Below are 18,763 nucleotides of genomic sequence, written 5' to 3' on the forward strand. Positions count from 1 at the left end.
TTTGCAGTCCACAGGACTAACAAAAATAGAAATAATGTTGAAGTTAGGACATATTTAACGAAATGCTGATAACATACAATAGGAAAATAGCAGTTAAGTGACAATGTAAATATTACATAAATTTCTTTTTTAAGAGCCGACGACGACCCTGAATAAACGACTCAATAAAAGATAAACTAACGTTCACAATCTATATCTCTGCGAAATAATAATTTAATAACAGCAAAAGAGAGCTAAGTCAATTATCTCGAAATCTTGATGGTGGACAGACAACGAGTTTATTTAGGGATGATAAAAGTTAAATCCATTATTTTATTAAACGCTGAAGCCGGATCAAGGAAAATGATGAACTGCAGGTACCGGTTGAGAGAATGTCAATTCGGATATTATAATCTATCTGACGTCAAACAGACAGGCTTGACCTTTGAGAGTATTTCTTTACATTGTTATATAACACAAACACCTGAAATTAAATCGGCAATGTTTTATCGCACTACCTTTCTCGGTCAAGAACCTTGATTCCTGCAGAGTTAGGGTTCGCAAGCAGGAAGTGATGAAGGTTTTGTAGCGACATCATAAGTTTTGTTTTCAGAATCGAATGAAAGTACGTGTACAAAATACCATTATAAACTATCAATTAAAGGAAACTGCGTATAGAAATCACGAAGGAAATGAAACTGTGATTCGTAAACTTAAAATATTTTGGGGAATGCTTTGCATAATGATACTTGTTATAATACTAGAATAAAGGAACGTTTCTGTGTTACCATTACAAATTAACGATAAAAAACTAACAGGGTAAGGCAGACTATCCAGATACATTCAGAGAGAGAGAGAGAGAGAGAGAGAGAGAGAGAGAGAGAGAGAGAGAGAGAGAGAGCGAGCTCCAGTATGTCCAAGGACAACAGATAGATACACAGTATTCTTCTGTCCAAGGTAGGCTGGTCTCTTTGATACAAATCAGCTTTGGGAATCGAGCAATTGTAACAAAGAAAAAAAAAAAATGAAAATGTTCAAGTGGAATTCCTGTCTTATTGAATACCACCACCAGGGGTCGAGATGATATTCATAGGAAGAGAGAGAGAGAGAGAGAGAGAGAGAGAGAGAGAGAGAGAGAGAGAGAGAGAGAGAGAGAGAGAGAGAGAGTGACAACAAAGGAGATCAGGAGGAAATTAAGCATGAAGGAAGAAGCGAATGAGAACGTAGGGCCAAACAGAGATAATCACTCCACAGGAGGAAGCATCTTTTATGTCGAATGGCAACAAAGGTGGTCAGCATCTCAACAAAGGCGCAGGGGGAAGAGGGAGTGGGGAGGGAGGGGGATTAGAGAAGGTAAGGGAAAGGGGGGGATTGCAATCACATCCCCCATCACTACCCCAAAACCCACCTTACCTGTCCTACCTGTACGCAATCCACTCCCACCCCTCAACCCATCTCTTTTGTCAAAGCTGGTTCTCCTCTCCTCCTTCCCCCTTTCCCTCATACCTCACGCTATCTTCTCCTCTTTTCATCTACCTTCCTCCTCCTTCCCCCTACTCCAGTGTATCCCCTTCCTCTTCCTTTCCCTTCTCCCTCAAACTGTATCTTCCCCTCTTCTTTACCCCTTTTCCCTACCTCTATGCAAACACTTCATCCTCCTCCTCCTCCTCCTCCTCCTCCTCCTTTCATCCTCCTGTCCTGTTGCAGCCCACCACCTGTCAACCCTCGCCATGAAAGAATTCAGGTGAAACTACAAATTATCTCTCCAGGATGCTGCGGGCTGCTGTTGACTGCGTACGTATGTAAGTCGATTACAATGCAGATGCACACCACTGCATCTATTGCTGTGTTCATGTCTCTGGCTCTCAGTCATTTCCCTGCTTTGGGCTCTCAGATGATAAGAAACCATTTCACTTTCATGGGGGAACGGGGAAAAAGGTTTCGCTTTCAGGGGAAAAAGGGTTTCGATTTCATGGGGAAAAGCGTTGCACTTTCATGGGGAAAAGTGTTTCGCTCTCATGAGGAAATGGGGAGAAAGGTCTCGCTTTCATGGGGAAAAGGGTTTCACTTTCGTGGGGAAAAAGGTTTCGCTTTCATGGGGAAAAGGGTTTCACTTTCGTGGGGAAAAAGGTTTTCATTTCATGGCGAAAAGGGTTTCACTTTCATGGGGCAATGGGGAGAAAGGTTTCGCTCTCATGGGGAAAAGGTTTTGATTTCATGCGGAAAAAGGTTTTGATTTCTTGGGGAAAAGGGTTTCGCTTTCATGGGGAGAAAGGTGGAAAAAGCTTTTGATTTCATGGGGAAAAGGTTTCGCTTTCATGGTCAAAAGGCTTTGATTTCACGGGAAAAAGGTATTGATTTCATGGGAAAAAGGGTTTCGCTTTCACGAGGAAAGGGTTTTGATTTTATGGGGAAAAGGGTTTCACTTTCACGAGGAAAAATTTTTTTATTTCATGGGGGGAAAAGGTTTTGCTTTCATGGAGAAAAGGGTTGAAAGGGTTTCACTTTCATGGGGAAACTGGAAAAAAAAAGTTTCATTTTCCTGGGAAAATGAGGAAAAAAGTTCACCTTTCAGGGGGGATAAAGGGTTTCGCTTTCATGGGGAAAGGGGTTTTCCTTCCACGGTGAATCGGGAAAAAAAAGTAGTCGCTTTTATGGGGAAACAGAAAAAGATTTTGCTTTCACGAGGAAATGGCGAAAAAGTTTTCTCTTTCATGGGTGAGTAGGGAAAAATGTTTTACTTTCATGAGTGAGTGGGGAAAAATTTTTTGCTTTCATGGGTGAGTGGGGAAAATGTTTTACTTTCATGGGTGAGTGGGGAAATATGTTTCGCTTTCACGGGGGAGTAGGGAAAAATGTTTTACTTTCATGGGTGAGTGGGGAAAAATGTTTTGGTTGCATGGGTGAGTAGGGAAAATGTTTCGCTTTCATGGGTGATTAGGGAATCATGTTTTGATTTCACGGGTGAGTGGGGCAAAATGTTTTGCTTGCATGGATGAGCGGAGAAAAATGTTTTGCTTGTATGGGTGAGTAGGGAAAAATGTTTTGCTTTCATGGGTGAGTAGGAAATAATGTTTTGCTTTCACGGGTGAGTGGGGAAAAATGTTTTGCTTTCATGGGTGAGTGGGGAAAAATGTTTTGCTTGCATGGGTGAGTGGGGAAGAATGTTTTGATATTATGGGTGAGTGGGGAAAACGTTTTGCTTTCATGGGTGAGTGGAGAAAAATTTTTTGCTTTCATGGGTGAGTGGGGAAAAATGTTTCGCTTTATTGGGTGAATGGGGAAAAATTTTTTGCTTTCATGGGTGAGTGGGGAAAAATGTTTCACTTTCAGGGGTGAGTGGGGGAAAATGTTTTGCTTTCAGGGGTGAGTGGGGAAAAATGTTTCGCTTTCAGGGGTGAGTGGGGAAAATGTTTTGCTTTCATGGGTCAGTGGGGAAAAAAGTTTTGCTTTCATGAGTGAGTGGGTAAAAATGTATTGCTTTCATGAGTGGGTGGGGAAAAAGGTTTTGCTTTCATAAGTGAGTGGGGAAAATGCTTTGATTTCATGAGTGAGTGGGGAAAAATGTTTTGCTTTCATGGGTGAGTGTGGAAAGTGTTTTGCTTTTATGGAGGAGCGTGGGGTCTTCTCGGGTCTTCTCTTCTGGTGGGTAGGAGTGTCTAAGAAAAATACGAGAGATAGAGAAAAGCTAAACAGGAAACTTTATTTGCAAAGTAGCGTCGTGGACGAGATCCATAAGGGTGAGACGAGCCAGGTTTACCAATATACACTCGACCGTAATGACGCTGATTTAACTTGGCAAGGTCATTCTCAGTTCGCTTTTTGTAATCATGCCCTTGCAAGAGGAACCCCCCCCCCACAAAAAAAAATTTAATGCTCAAAGCACCTGTCACCTGAGAAGACGGAGCGACTGGAGAGATGAAGGTTCGTTCACGAGGAGAATCTTAGTTTCTAGTATTCTGTAAAAGAAAACTATTGTGACGGCTTTGTCTGTCCGTCCGCATTTTATCTGTCCGCCCTCAGATCTTAAATACTACTGAGGCTAGAGGGCTGCAAAATGGTGTGTTGATGATCCACCCTCCAATCATCCAACGTACCAAACTGCAGCCCTCTAGCCTCAGTAGTTTTTACATTAAGGTTTAAGTTAGCCATAATCGTGAGTCTGGCAACGATACAGGATAGACCACCACCGGGCCGTGGTTAAAGTTTCATGGGCCGCGGCTCATACAGCATTATATCGAGACCACCAAAAGATAGATATATTTTCGATGACCTTGTTTATACGCTGTACAGAGAACTTTATTGCGCCGAAGAAACTTCGGCGCATTGGTTACTTGTTTTAATTTCTTTCACTTTAGGGTTATTCTCCTTTAGAAATATGGCCATTCTAATGAATCTTATTTTCAGGAATACTAAGTCTTCGTTTTCTGCTTTCTTTCAAAATAAATATTTTTTCTTAGAAGACTTTTAATCCGACATTTGGGGCTCATTGTTATTCTTTCGAGTGACATGCTGTCAACTTGGAAAAAACATTTCCATCTTGGAATGTTGCTTTCAATACATTTGCTTTTACGAGTCTCCTTTTAGTTTTCTGTGAAAGAAAACTATTGAGATGGCTATTTGTCTGTCCGTCCGCACTTTTCTGTCCGCCCTCAGATCTCAAAAACTACTGAGGCCAGAGAGCTGCCAATTGGTATGTTGATCACCCACTCTCCAATCATCAAACATACCAAATTGCAGCCCTCTAGCCTAAGTAGCATTTATTTTATTTAAGGTTAAAGTTAGCAATGATCGTGCGTCTGGGACCGTTATACTATAGGTGCCGACAACTCAGGCCACCACCGAGCCTTGGGTGAAAATTTCATGGGCCACGGCTGAGCGTTTCATGGGCCGTGCCTGAGAGTTTCATACAGCATTATACGCTGTATAGAAAACTCGATTGCGGCGAAGAAACTTCGGTGCATATTTTACTCGTTCACAATTGTGTTTAGCGATTGATCTGTGCTGCCATCTATGCGGCCACAAAATATTGAAGGTATGTAGACTAACTAATATGTATGAGGTAAAACTTAAATGGAATTCGGAAATGAACAGGTTTATAAAAGCGAAAAAAATCTAGAGAATTTTTCACACTTTTCAGTTGTCAATTTATCCTCCTCCTCCTCCTCCTCCTCCTCCTTCTTCTCCTTCTTCTTCTTCTTCTTCTTCTTCTTCTTCTTCTTCTATAATTATTATTATTATTATTATTATTATTATTATTATTATTATTATTATTATTATTACTGGGAAGGAGAACCTCACATACACAATTTTCATTGAGAATAATTGGAGCTTTAGCCGAATTTAATTTGTGACAAAATTTTGCAATTTTTTCTGATGATCGCCTTTTCAGTAGCTGAAAGGTCACGTAATGGTCGGCCTATATTCTAATATACAATTCTACTTGCATTTTAGTAATTTACCCACATTATTATCTATTTATTAATTTGTTAATTTATTTTTCTTTTATAAAAAATGATCTTTTATTTCTGTATTTCCTATTACCTTCTGTTGTTTCTTTCAAATGAATACATTCCTTGGAAACTTGAATTTCAAGTCAGTGGCCCCATTGCTAGTCTTTTTCCATATGAATACGGTTCATCCGCTGAATAATAATAATAATAATAATAATAATAATAATAATAATAATAATAATAATTCATTAACTTTAGGATATAAACACATTTCGATAAGGTTTTATTTTACCACTGAAAACTTATTATTATTGTGTGTGTGTGTGTTATTATTATTATTCAAAACAAGAAACCACACATCACTATCTTGCAAAGCGTAATTCACTCAGAACAAAAAACAAATAACAAATAGATACGCAATAAAAATGAATATACAAATGAGTGAAAAGATGACTAAATACACAAAATGTACGATGAGAAATAAATCAACCAGTACGCAAAAAGATCATTAAATGTATAGAAACCAAAGTCACAAAAATTGGAGATTCCATTTTTATCTCTTAATGCAGGGCGGAGAAATTTTTCAGTATCGTGTTATTTTTAATTTCAAAAGTTTTTTATTTCAAAATTCAGTCGGTATAATGACTCAGCAGAAGTAGATTTAATGTAGTTATACAATATTGATAATAATAATAATAATAATAATAATAATAATAATAATAATAATAATAATAATGGACTATTATTATTATTATTATTATTAATTATTATTATTATTATTATTATTATTATTATTATTATTATGTGCATGAATATTTAGCATATGTATTCCAATTTTCACTTATGTTTCATTTTTGTTGGAAAATCCCCCTTTTCTCTCTCTCTCTCTCTTTTTTCAGTCAAGGTTCTAATTTTCCCCAGTGGAAATTTGCTTTAGGATACACACATATGTACAATAATACATAATAACACAACTTATCCATTAGAACAAAACAATGGCGACATCACATCTGGCCTGCGGTAATGAGAAGCTATAATTAAGACCCAGCGAAATCTATTAATAACTACTTGTTTTATTTCCCGTTTCATTGATAAGCAAAACGCAATAGTACACCAGTTACGTAGCCAATTATGTCATAAGGTATTTTCGGAGTGAAATGGAATATAAATTTTAGGCCCAAGGCCAGGCGCTTGGACCTATGATGAGGTCGTTTAGCGCTGAAAGGGAAAATGAGAGTAAAAATGCTTTAAAGGTGTAAGAGGGATGGAAGAGAATATGAACCGAGGTACGGTAAAAGGAATGAATGGGATTCAAGCCAGGGGCCGAAGGGACGCTGCAAAAAACCTTAAGTGATGCATACAGTGCACCGCGTGAGGTGCATTGACGGTACTGTCTCCCCCTAAAGAGACAGTATTTTCGGAAACGTACGTTATGTGTGTATATATACAGCTTTAATCACCAAATGAGTTGCATCATTTATTGTGTCATTTACCTCGTCATTTACCTGCTGAGAGAATGACGCCATTAATACCTAGTGACGCAAGATGAAACCTAGTGACGCCGTATTAAATCTGTGACGTCACAGAACCAGAGAAGAAAAAGGTAAATGGATTTTGCTACATAGTGATATGTTTAATGCCTAACAAGAGGAATATCGGACATTTTATTGAGTTGGTACAAAGGGGGAATATGTACGACCTCACTCAGCGAATCGATCACTTTCCTTTAGTAATGACGCTAATGCCGAAAGTTCGCCGCCGCTCCTTTGCGTGTTACCTGCAATAGCTCTTGATAGAAAAGGCGAAGAAATGAATGGGATGATATCGATTTGTTTGAGGAATAATGGAATCAATCAGGCTGAGGCCTGTCAATCATTAATGCGCTGCATTAATGATTACTGTCCGAATAACTGAAAAGATCCGCGTTCACTGAGTACAAATGTTGAGAGGTACTGGGCGGTGTTTCTTGTTGAAATATTGCTCAAAATGTCAGTTTTAACTGGAAAAAAAGCATATCTTAGTTTAACCAAACCACTGAGCTGGTTAACAGCTCTCCTACGGCTGGCCCGAAGGATTAGATTTATTTTAGGTATTAAGAACCAAGTGGTTACCTAACAACGGACCTACAGGCCATTGAATCGAACCACATTATGACGAGAAATGAATTTCTATCACCAGAAATAAATTCCTCTGATTCTTCATTGGCCGCTCAGAGAGTCGAACGCTAGGCCAACAGCGTTCCAGCCGAAATCTCTACCCACCCCTCCAATGAAGAGCTGTTTTAACTGGAGGATCATGGAAAACAGTGGGGCCTTATTTTGCTAATTAATAATTTGCTGTAATAAACGCAGAATTTTATGCTCCAGAAGGATAAGTTTCTACGTCTTTTAATAACTGAGAGGATGGCTGTTCTGGGAGATCTGAATGCTAAAGTATAAGAGAAGACTAAGCGAGTGTGTTATGTGACAAATAGCTTCGGATCGGCAGAAACAAAGACTGCCATTTGGCAATAGGTTTAAAAACGAACTTAACAGTTGGGCATGTATGACCTACAATTCACATTAAATTAGGTGCCATGTTAGAGTTAATTAAACACTTGATGGATCTAATAATAAAACTAATGTGACTGAAGACATACGTGAGTTGTTGAATGGAACCGGAGGCGAAAATGCAACGTTATTTCACTTTCAAGACAGTAACTGCGTACATTTCATGGGAAGAAACAAAGGTCACAAAGGTCACAAAAGTATAGAGAAGTGGACTGAAAATGGACTCGAGTCCTGGATGCACAGGTAAATGGGTTGACGGACAGTTTTAGGAGGTTAATATCTTGCCACACTTACAGGCCACCTAGGGCCAAAGACCTGTGTTAGCAAGCACCAGTTAAATTCAAAGTCTTACAGACACACGTGAAGAAGGATTATGTCAACATCAAATGGTACGCAAAACGAGTTACAAAAACAAAATTGAAATAACTTTTTTCACAGAATGAATGCTTTTCAAAATACAGACTCCGCTGCATTTTTTAAGATTGAAAATAAATTATTCCGGTTCCTAATATTCGTGGCACTGGTTGTTAAATTGTATATGTCGTTCATGCTTACTCTCTCTCTCTCTCTCGCTCTCTCTCTCTCTCTCTCTCTCTCTCTCTCTCTCTCTCTCTCTCTCTCTCTCTTTCGCATGATAATGCAAGGATCTCATTCTTCATGCATTTATGCGCGTGCTGCATCAATTTTGCAACACAGTTCATCGGTTTTAATGAATTAAAGATGATCACAAGTAATTAAACAAAGAAGCTGTACAATGCTGAAGCTTACAAATTAAACGGGTAAATTCGAGTGGAAAGTGAACGGAGGTATAATGAGGGGGTGGGGGGGCCGTGTGTGTTGGAGTGTAAATTAGTGACTGTGAATCTCTTCTGTAAATGCTTGTGAATTGTGACAGAAATCGCTTTCATAGTCTTCTTATATGAGACATTTGAATAGTAAAAAAAAGAAAAAAATAGATTGTGAAGCCGCTTACAACAAGTAAGAAATGCGCCGAAATTTCTTCGGGGCAATCGAGTTTTCTGTACAGCCGCAACAGCGAATAATCTAGGCCACCGAAAATAGATCTAGGTTTCGGTGGTCTCGGTATAATGCTGCATGAGCCGCGGACCATGAAACTTGAACCACTGCCCGCTGGTGGCCTGGCCTTTATCGTTGCCAGAAACACGATCATGGCTAACTTTAACCTTCAATAAAATAAAAAACTACTGGGGCTAAAGGGCTGAAATTTGGTATGTTTGATGACTGAAGGGTGGATGATCAACATACCAATTGCAGCCTCTAGCCTCAGTAGTTTTTAAGATCTGAGGGCGGACAGAAAAAGTGAGGATAGGCAGACAAAGCCGGCACAATAGTTTTCTTTTACAGAAAACTAAGAAGCATGATCGTTGCCCAGCTAAGTATGGTAACTTCAGTGACGTACAAAATCATAAACAAACATTCGTGAAGTTGCTTGATCACATTAAAAAAAAAAGTTTTGTTCGACAAATCCGCCTAATTCTGAATCACTTAACCAATAATTCGTTAATTAATGCAAATTTTACAATTCAAGTTATACAGCTTCCATCTGATATAATTTCAGCCGGTTTTAATGTCCGTAACAACGCAATTACCTGGGTTTACAGCTCAGCGAAAAATACTGAATCTAACGAGACTGGAAATTAAAATATGACTCCTGGAAGGACAGAGCAATTCACTTTTAATGACTCGTCCTGTCACGGTCATTAAACGAAAGTTCCAGGAAAACAGAAATGGAATAATTTTGTAAAGTATTGGTTCCCCTTTTTCGTTGTCTTACGTAAGCACTGTTTGCTTTGTGAATGACAAACCCGTTGTCTTTACCAATGGATTTCCTCACTGATTGAGAATTGGTCCGTTGCTCAATGATCTTTCCGCTTAAGGCTGTTATTATTATTATTATTATTATTATTATTATTATTATTATTATTATTATTATTATTATTATTATTATCGTATTCAGGAATGAAAAAGTTTCATCTCTCTCTCTCCATAACGCAGTTCCTCATTGGACGGGTTGGTATCGTTCTCGGCTAGCACTTTGCTGGGCCCGCGTTCGGTTCTCCGACCGGTCAATGAAGGATTAGAGAATTTTATTTCTGGTGATAGAAATTCATTTCTCGTTATAATGTGGTTCGGATTCCACAATAAGCTGTAGGTCCCGTTGCTAGGTAACCAACTGGTTCTTAGTCATGTAAAATAAGTCTAATCCTTCGGGCCAGCCGTAGGAGAGCTGTTAATCAGCTCAGTAGTCTGGTTAAACTAAGGTATACCTACTTTTTCTCCATAACGCAGAAATTTCCTACTTAAAGCTGTTCTCATAATTATTATTATTATTATTATTATTATTATTATTATTTTTATTATTATTATTATTATTGAAAATAATGGCCGTCTGGATGCCGTTCATTTATTATTATTATTATTATTATTATTATTATTATTATTATTATTATTATTATTATTATTATCGTATTCAGAAGGGTGAAAAAATTTCGATACCGAAAAATGCTCTCTCTCTCTCTCTCTCTCTCTCTCTCTCTCTCTCTCTCTCTCTAAACATAACGTAGAAATTCCGAGGGTACTAAAAAAAAAAAAAAAAAAAAAAATTGGACCTGGATTTGCATACTGTCCTCATTATGGATATGAGAAAAAGAACTGCCGAGTCATGCGTCAATTTTGTAGTTTGTAATAACACACTCACGTCGAACTGGGAAAGGTTTGAAGAGATAAAAAAGAATAAAGGTTATTAACTGGCTTTTATAAAGTGTTTAACATTTATGTGCATCTTGGGTGAATGGTTCAAGAAGTGAGTGTGGTGATTCAAAAACCTTACAAAAATTCCCCACAACAATCATCACCCACAGTTTTATATATATAAACATATATATATATATATATATATATATATATATATATATATATATATAATATATATATATATATATATATATATATATATATATATATTATATATATATATATATATATATATATATATAAAATATATATATATCTATATATATATTATATATAAATATATGTTTTATATATACATATATATGTGTATATATACACTTTTATTTATATATATTCCTCCGTATCCTTTGTTACGGTGAGTGTTCAATGTCATTACCGGGAAGCGAATCCACTACATTTTTACATCTCTATGGTCAGACAATCAATACGAGGATTATGTATTACTTTGACTGAACTGCCGCCCATCAAACCCTGGAACACTGTGAAATGGAGAGAGAGAGAGAGAGAGAGAGAGAGAGAGAGAGAGAAACCATAAGTCTGATAATACATTTCTGCTTATTTCTGGTCTGAGGTTTTAACCTATTTTGATCCCAAGATGATTTCCAATCAAATCAATTAACGAAGGTTTATGAGGGAAAAGACGGGAACCCAGAATCGTCCTTAAACGTGGATCCAGGATCGTCCGTGAACGTGGATCCAGGATCGTCCTTCAGCGTGGATCCAAGATCGCCCCGAACCTGGATCCAGGAACGTCCCTGAACGTAAATCCAGGATGATCTCTGATCTTGGATCCAGATCATCTCTGAACGTGGATCCAGGCTCACTTCTCAACTTGGATCTAGGATCATCCCTGAATGTTTATCCAGGATCGTCCCTGAACGTGGATCCCAGGGTCGTCCCTGAATGTGGATTCAGGATCGTCCCTGATCGTGTATTCAGAATCTTCCCTGAATGTGAATTGAGGATCGTTCCAGAACAGTTATCCAGAATAGTCTCTGAATGTGGATCCAGAGTCGTTCCAGAATGTCAAATCAGGATGCTCCCTGAACGTTATCCAGGATTGTCTCTGAACGTGGATCCAGGATCGTCCCTGAACGTAGGATTTTCCCAGTGACCTGTTTTCTCAGACATTCGTAATTACCGATTCTTGATTCCCGTGTAATTGAAAGGCTTAGCCAAATCAAACTCTCTGATTGATAATAGGACTAAATTTATCTTTGGCTTAGAAGAAATTGCCATTTTTTAGTTTTTTTTTATGAATGAAAACTATTGTGATGGCTTTGTCTGTCCGTCCGCACTTTATTCTGCCCGCACTTTTTCTGTCCGCCCTCAGATCCAAAAGACTACCGAGGCTCGAGGGCTGCAAATTCAGTAGTTGATCATCCACCTCTAATCATCAAACACCAAATTGCAAACCCTCTAGCCTCAGTAGTTTTGTATTTTATTTAAGTTGGTTAAAGTTAGCCATAATCATATTCTGGCACCGCTATAAGTACCAACACCACAGGCCACCACCGGACCGTGGCTAATTTTCATGGGCCGCGGCTAAGAGTTTCATGGGCCGTGGCTGAAAGTTCCATACAGCATTATACGCTGTACAGAAAACTCGATTGCACCGAAGAAACTTCGGCGCATTTTTTACTTGTTTTATATTATTTCATCGGTTACTCTCCCCTTTGCAGCCAAAACTAGAATGGCCTCGTATGAGACGTTCAAAAACAAAATGGCTAAACGTTTTACAAAAAAAAGAGAGTACACTGAAAAATGTAATGTAACAAAAAATAATGTTGTTAGGGGATATGAAAGTAATTTATAAAACATGATAGAAAACTTTTTGTCGAGGTTATGGCGTTATCAATGTTATAGTGGTAACAATAATTACATTCTTTTTACATAAACGTGAAAATAATTTAATCATCGTACACTGAAGATCTTAAATAAAAGAAAAAATTTCTTATATAAAAAGATCATTAAGCTATGATGTAATTTTCAATTCACTAAGTCTTTTATTTCCTTATCATTAATTTATACCTGTCGGGTAAGAGGCTCCCCTTATGTAAACATGTACAAAAAATCAGTTTACGTAAACAGCGGGTAAACGTATGATCCAATTCAAATAAACTCTCCATGTCTTGAAATGCAGTTAATCCTCGATAGAAAATAAAAGTTCAAGGAAAACTAAACTTTTAAAGTTCGTTAGATTCCATGCCATCAGACTAATAAAACTTTCAGCTCAATGTCTGCAATTTTCAAAGACTTAAGTTCCAGTTATAAGATTTATGATGAGTCGCCTTTCAGACTGACAGTGTGGCAGCTTTGCCTCCGGTCTGATTAAGATTCCTGTTTCATTATTGCCATGATACAATACGCGATAAAAAAATAACTAGATTGGGATACTTTCGAACTGCTGCGGTTATGTTTGGGGAAGGACAGTTTACTTCAAAATACTTTGTTATTATAATTCTCCCGATCTTCTTTATAACCAGTTAATGACCCAATTGTTCTTCCAGATCGTTACCTCATAACCATTCAGTGACTTAATTGTCCTTCCAGGTCGTTACATCATAACCAGTCAATGACCTAATTATTCTTCCAGATCGTTACTTCACAACCAGTCAATGACCTAATTGTCCTTCCAGGTCGTTACTTCACAACCAGTCAATAACCTAATTGCTCTTCAAGATCGTTACTTCACAACCAGTCAATGACCTCATTGTTGTTCAAGATCTTTACTCCACAACCAGTCAATGACCTAATTGTTCTTCCAGGTCGTTACTTCACAACTTGTCAATGACATAGGCTAATTGTTCTTCCAGGTTGTTATTTCACAACCAGTCAATAACCTAATTGCTCTTCCAGATCGTTACTTTACAACCAGTCAATGACCTAATTGTTCTTCCAGGTCGTTTCTTCACAACCAGTCAGTGACCTAGTTGTTCTTCCAGATAGTTACATCACAACCAGTCAATAACCTAATTGCTTTTCAAATCGTTACTTCACAACCAGTCAATGACCTAATTGTTCTTCAAGATCGTTATTTCACAACCAGTCAATGACCTAATTGTTCTTCCAGATCGTTACCTCACAACCAGTCAATGACCTAATTGTTCTTCAAGATCGTTACTTCACAACCAGTCAATGACCTAATTGTTCTTCCTGCTCGTGACTTCACAACCAGTCAATGACCTAATTGTTCTTCCAGATTGTTACTTCACAACCAGTCAATAACCTTATTATTCTTCCAGATCGTTACTTTACAACCAGTCAATGACCTAACTGTTCTTTCAGATCGTTACTTCACAACCAGTCAATGACTTAATTATTCTTCCAGATCGTTACTTTACAACCAGTCAGTGACCTAATTGTTCTTCTAGATTGTTACTTTACAACCAGTCAATGACCTAATTGTTCTTCCAGATAGTTACTTCACAACCAGTCAATGACCTAATTGTTCTTCCAGATCGTTACTTCACAACCAGTCAATGACCTAATTGTTCTTCCAGATAGTTACCTCACAACCAGTCAAAGACCTAATTGTTCTTCAAGATCTTTACTTCACAACCAATCAATGACCTAATTGTTCTTCAAGATCGTTACTTCACAACCAGTCAATGACCTAATTGTTCTTCCAGATAGTTACTTCACAACCAGTCAGTGACCTAATTGTTCTTCCGGATCTTCCAAATCATCGGGTTGATAACAAATTGAATTCGCTCATACTTTCAGTTTGCGTTATTGATTCTATTATTAACAATTTCGTATGAGCAGGAACCTGTGCTGGCATAAGGCCAGCCTAGTCTATCGGGTATATGATTAAGGAATGACACATTAATTCGTTATGATTATCACTAGGTGACTGACAGCCGATCACACAAGCTAGTCATGGAACATTCTGAACGTTGGTAGGAAATCTTTTTCTACTGATCAACCCGGTGTTCGACGTTCACTTTCACTCTGATTGACGTTGACATTTGGTTCACGTTTTTCAGATGCGTACAGAGGTAGATTTTTCTCTCTCCTGTGCACACACATACACACACAGAGAGAGAGAGAGAGAGAGAGAGAGAGAGAGAGAGAGAGAGAGAGAGAGAGAGAGAGAGAGAGAGAATATCTTTGTAGTTTTCATGTGCATTGCAACATCACTTATCCTTCCGTACTGCCAAGATGAAAATAATAATAATAATGATATAATAATGATGGGGAAGCAAATCCACAGTTATGTATATATACATATATTTAAAGATAAATCATAACTGTGGATTTGCTTTTCCATTTTAAGACTCATGCTATGAGTATTTCTTAATAATAATAATAATAATAATAATAATAATAATAATAATAATAATAATAATAATAATGATAATAATAGTCCCTTAGATTTTCCCTCTTGGTAGCTATGACAACAATGATAATGCTAATCATTATAACGAAAACAACATCGATGATATTCTAAAGAACAACAGTCATACTTTACTTAAACTTATATCTTTATCATGCATTTACTTCGGACGAGTCCAGAATAAATTACGTAAATACATCAATTAATAAACAAGACATAGCGAGGAGACCCAAGGCATTTGCAATCTCAGTCTTCCTTCCGAGGAGTTACGATGCTCGCGAACCCCATGAAGAAAAAAAAAGAAAAAAAAAGAAACAAATGATAAAAAGCTATACATTACAGCAACCCGGTCATCATGAAAACTTCTCATGACAAAGCCAGATGGCTCACATTCATAACGCTTGCATCAAAGAAGTCGCATTAAGAAAAGCTCTCTCTCTCTCTCTCTCTCTCTCTCTCTCTCTATCTGAGCTTCCAAGTGTCTCGGAATTTGATGCGATTCAAAAACGAAACAAAAATCTCTCTCTGTCTCTCTCTTTATCTAAGCTTCCAAGTGGCTCGGAATTTGAAGCGATTCAAAAACGATACAAAAATCTCTCTCTCTCTCTCTCTCTATTTATCTAAGCTTCCAAGTGGCTCGGAATTTGAAGCGATTCAAAAACGGAACAAAAATTCTCTCTCTCTCTCTCTCTCTCGCGGGGGAAGAAGGATGTAGGAAGAGAGAGAGAGAGAGAGAGAGAGAGAGAGAGAGAGAGAGAGAGAGAGAGGAAGGTAACGTCCGCGTAAGGCAATAACGTTGTCAGAAAGCAGTGGGAGGAGATAAACAGTTGCAAATTCCCATCATTCTTTGCGAAGGCCTCCGTGCGCATTGTGCTGCTACTTTTGTGGGCAAAAGAGGGAAGATCGTTATCTCGTTCTTATGGGGAGACTGTTTTTATTCCCGCGTTGGTTTATTGGTCTTACCGTTTTATTCCGAGGCTTTCGTTTCCTTTCGTTCATTCTTTTGCATTCTTTTATTTGTCCTTACCTCAAGCCTTTCAAATGTTAATTTATCAACTCACATTCCCTACTATATTTTTCGATTTCCCTGTTCGTTTTCTACAATTCATTTTTATGTTCTTTTATTCCCAAATTATAGATGTTTTGCTTTATGTACATCAAATAAAACTTCTCGAGTGTGATTAATCTTAGAATGATATGAATACGTAATTATAAGGAGCTATCACATCCATATCACTTTCTTCAGTCAAATCAAAACATACGTCTTAAGATGAATAAACATAACACCTGAACTGCCTTTTTAGGCTGTTTGTCTGTTCGTCCACACTTTTTCTGTCCGCCCTCAGGTCTTAAATACTACTGAGGCTAGAGGACTGCAAATTGGTAGTTTTTATTTTATTTAAGGTTAAAGTTAGCCATGATCGTGCATCTGGCACCACAATAACACAGGCCACCACGGCCAGCTGAGATTTTCATGGGCCGTGGCTGCGAGTTTTATACAGCATTATGCACTGTGCAGAAAACACGATTGCGCCGAAGGATCCTCGGCTTATTTTTAGTTTTCTGTAAAAGAAAACTTTTGTGCCGGCTTTGTCTGCCCGTCCGCACTTTATTCTGTCCGCACTTTTTCTTTCTGCCTTCAGATCGTAAAAACTACTAAGGCTAGAGGGCTGCAAATTGGTATGTTGATCATCCACTCTCCAGTCATCAAACATACCAAATTGCATCCCTCTAGCCTCAGTAGTTTTTATTTTATTTACGGTTAAAGTTAGCCATAACCGTGCTGCTGGCAACGATATAGAATAGGCTACCACCGGGCCGTGGTTAAAGTTTCATGGGCCGCGGCTCATACAGCACCATACCGAGACCACCGGAAGACAGATCCATTTTCGGTGGCTTTGATTATATTGCTGTAACAGCTGTGCAGAAAACTCGATTGCGCCGAAGAAACTCCGGTGCATTTTTTACTTGTTTACCTGTTGTCCTCCGCCCAGGTCTTCCGAGTGACTTGCAGCCACTGATCAGTGTTGGCAGGTGTTTATTCACTTGATCACCCGCCAATTTCATTAAGCACACGTCAGGTTCATTCGTCAGCCGTGGTCAAAATCATCCGCGTATCTTGTCCAACATTTCCAGCGCTCGTAAATACGGAGATGTTGATTCTGCCACTTGTTGCCCGGTGACAAAAATTCAGTTATGCATTTTGAATTCCGTACCTGAGGATGGACTGACTGATTGGTTTATGGCTACTAAAACTGGCGTCACAACGTCTAGATTTCAGCACCTGAGGAGAATGCTGTTAAATCTAGAAGCTCTGTATTGTATTTGTCATTTGTTTAACCATGTTTTCCCGTCAAAATTTTCGATTTTCATTTAAAAGAAAAATAATCGTATTTCTAAATCTCATTTCTGCGCATACCGCTGATTATAATACTCTGAAAAGCTATTCATCTGACTGTTGTTAATTTGATTGGTTAATAGCCTTTGACTGTATTTAATCTGATTGGTTAATAGCCTTTGACTGTTACTAATTCGATTGGTTAATAGCCTTTGACAGTTATTAATTTGACTGGTATTGTTACAAGTCTGTTTACCCAAACACATAGCTGAAATGAGCATGATTTTTCTATTTTATCACTGTGGGTGTAACTTTGTCGAAGATTTGGGGAGTTTCGAGATAAATATATATATATATATATATATATATATATATATATATATATATATATATATATATATATATATATATATATACATAATAGTATGTGTGCCTGTGTATTTTTTAAGAAGTACAGCATAAGCTAATGATAATAATAATAATACTCATCATCATCATCATCATCATCACCTTTTACTATCATTACAACGTGTCAACACGATACGGTCGGGTAGTTTCTCTTAAAGTTCTTTTCATGATGAAATGAAAGTCACGCAAATAAACTCACACAATCACGAGCAAGTCATTTGTACAGAAAAGAACAATTCAACAATCCTTTCATTTCTCTTACCTTGATAAACTGGAGGTGTCTCTGTGTTTTTTAATCTTCTTAAATGCAGAAAAGTCTCAAAATGATTTATAGCAGTTTCTATCTTTCCTTTTTTTTTTAATCTCTCTCTCTCTCTCTTTATCCTTTTTCTTCAGCGTCTACTTTATATCTGAGGTCACGTCACGATAAAATCATTTCAAGTGCAGAATTATCCTTTGTAGCAGTTAATGGAAATTTTTTTTCAGGTTTTTCCTTATCTTATTTACTCAGAATTCCTTCGGCCACCTCACAAACAAACTTTGCTGTGTTAAAAGTAAACGGGAAAAGGTATCAGCAAAAGTTCCTTAAACGGAAGCTACAAGCAATAGGTCATTGCAAGAGGCGTGGTTTTTTCCCTCCCGGCATCACTGATTTGTCGAAACGTTCGACGGGAGATTTTTGTCAAATATCTGACAATTCTCAAAAAAAAAAAAAATATATATATATATATATCAGAAAGTCCGGAAGCTCATTTTAAACCGTTTTATGCATTTTCCACCTTCTCTTACAATTTCCCCAAAGTGGGAAAATAAATGGGAAAACGGGATAAACGCCTGATCGACTGAGAGAAACTGCCAATCAAGTCAGTCAGCGCCTGTGGCGCCCGAGGAACTGAATTATGTCAGGGTGCCACGCGCTTTT

At 37.8% G+C, this 18,763-nt stretch overlaps 1 protein-coding gene across 1 annotated transcript in view; it reads right to left on the reverse strand.

The window, feature by feature from the left end:
* LOC136836555 (irregular chiasm C-roughest protein-like) overlaps positions 1 to 18,557 on the reverse strand; it is a 68,620-nt gene extending 50,063 nt beyond the window's left edge. Inside the window, exon 1 of the mRNA XM_067100999.1 lies at positions 18,104 to 18,557. The gene's annotated coding sequence lies outside the window, so the exon portion shown is untranslated. The remainder of the gene's footprint in view (positions 1 to 18,103) is intronic.
* Positions 18,558 to 18,763: the final 206 nt, after the last annotated feature.

This window comes from Macrobrachium rosenbergii, chromosome 56 (genome assembly GCF_040412425.1).
Source record: "Macrobrachium rosenbergii isolate ZJJX-2024 chromosome 56, ASM4041242v1, whole genome shotgun sequence".
In the NCBI taxonomy this organism is placed as follows: Eukaryota; Metazoa; Arthropoda; class Malacostraca; order Decapoda; family Palaemonidae; genus Macrobrachium; species Macrobrachium rosenbergii.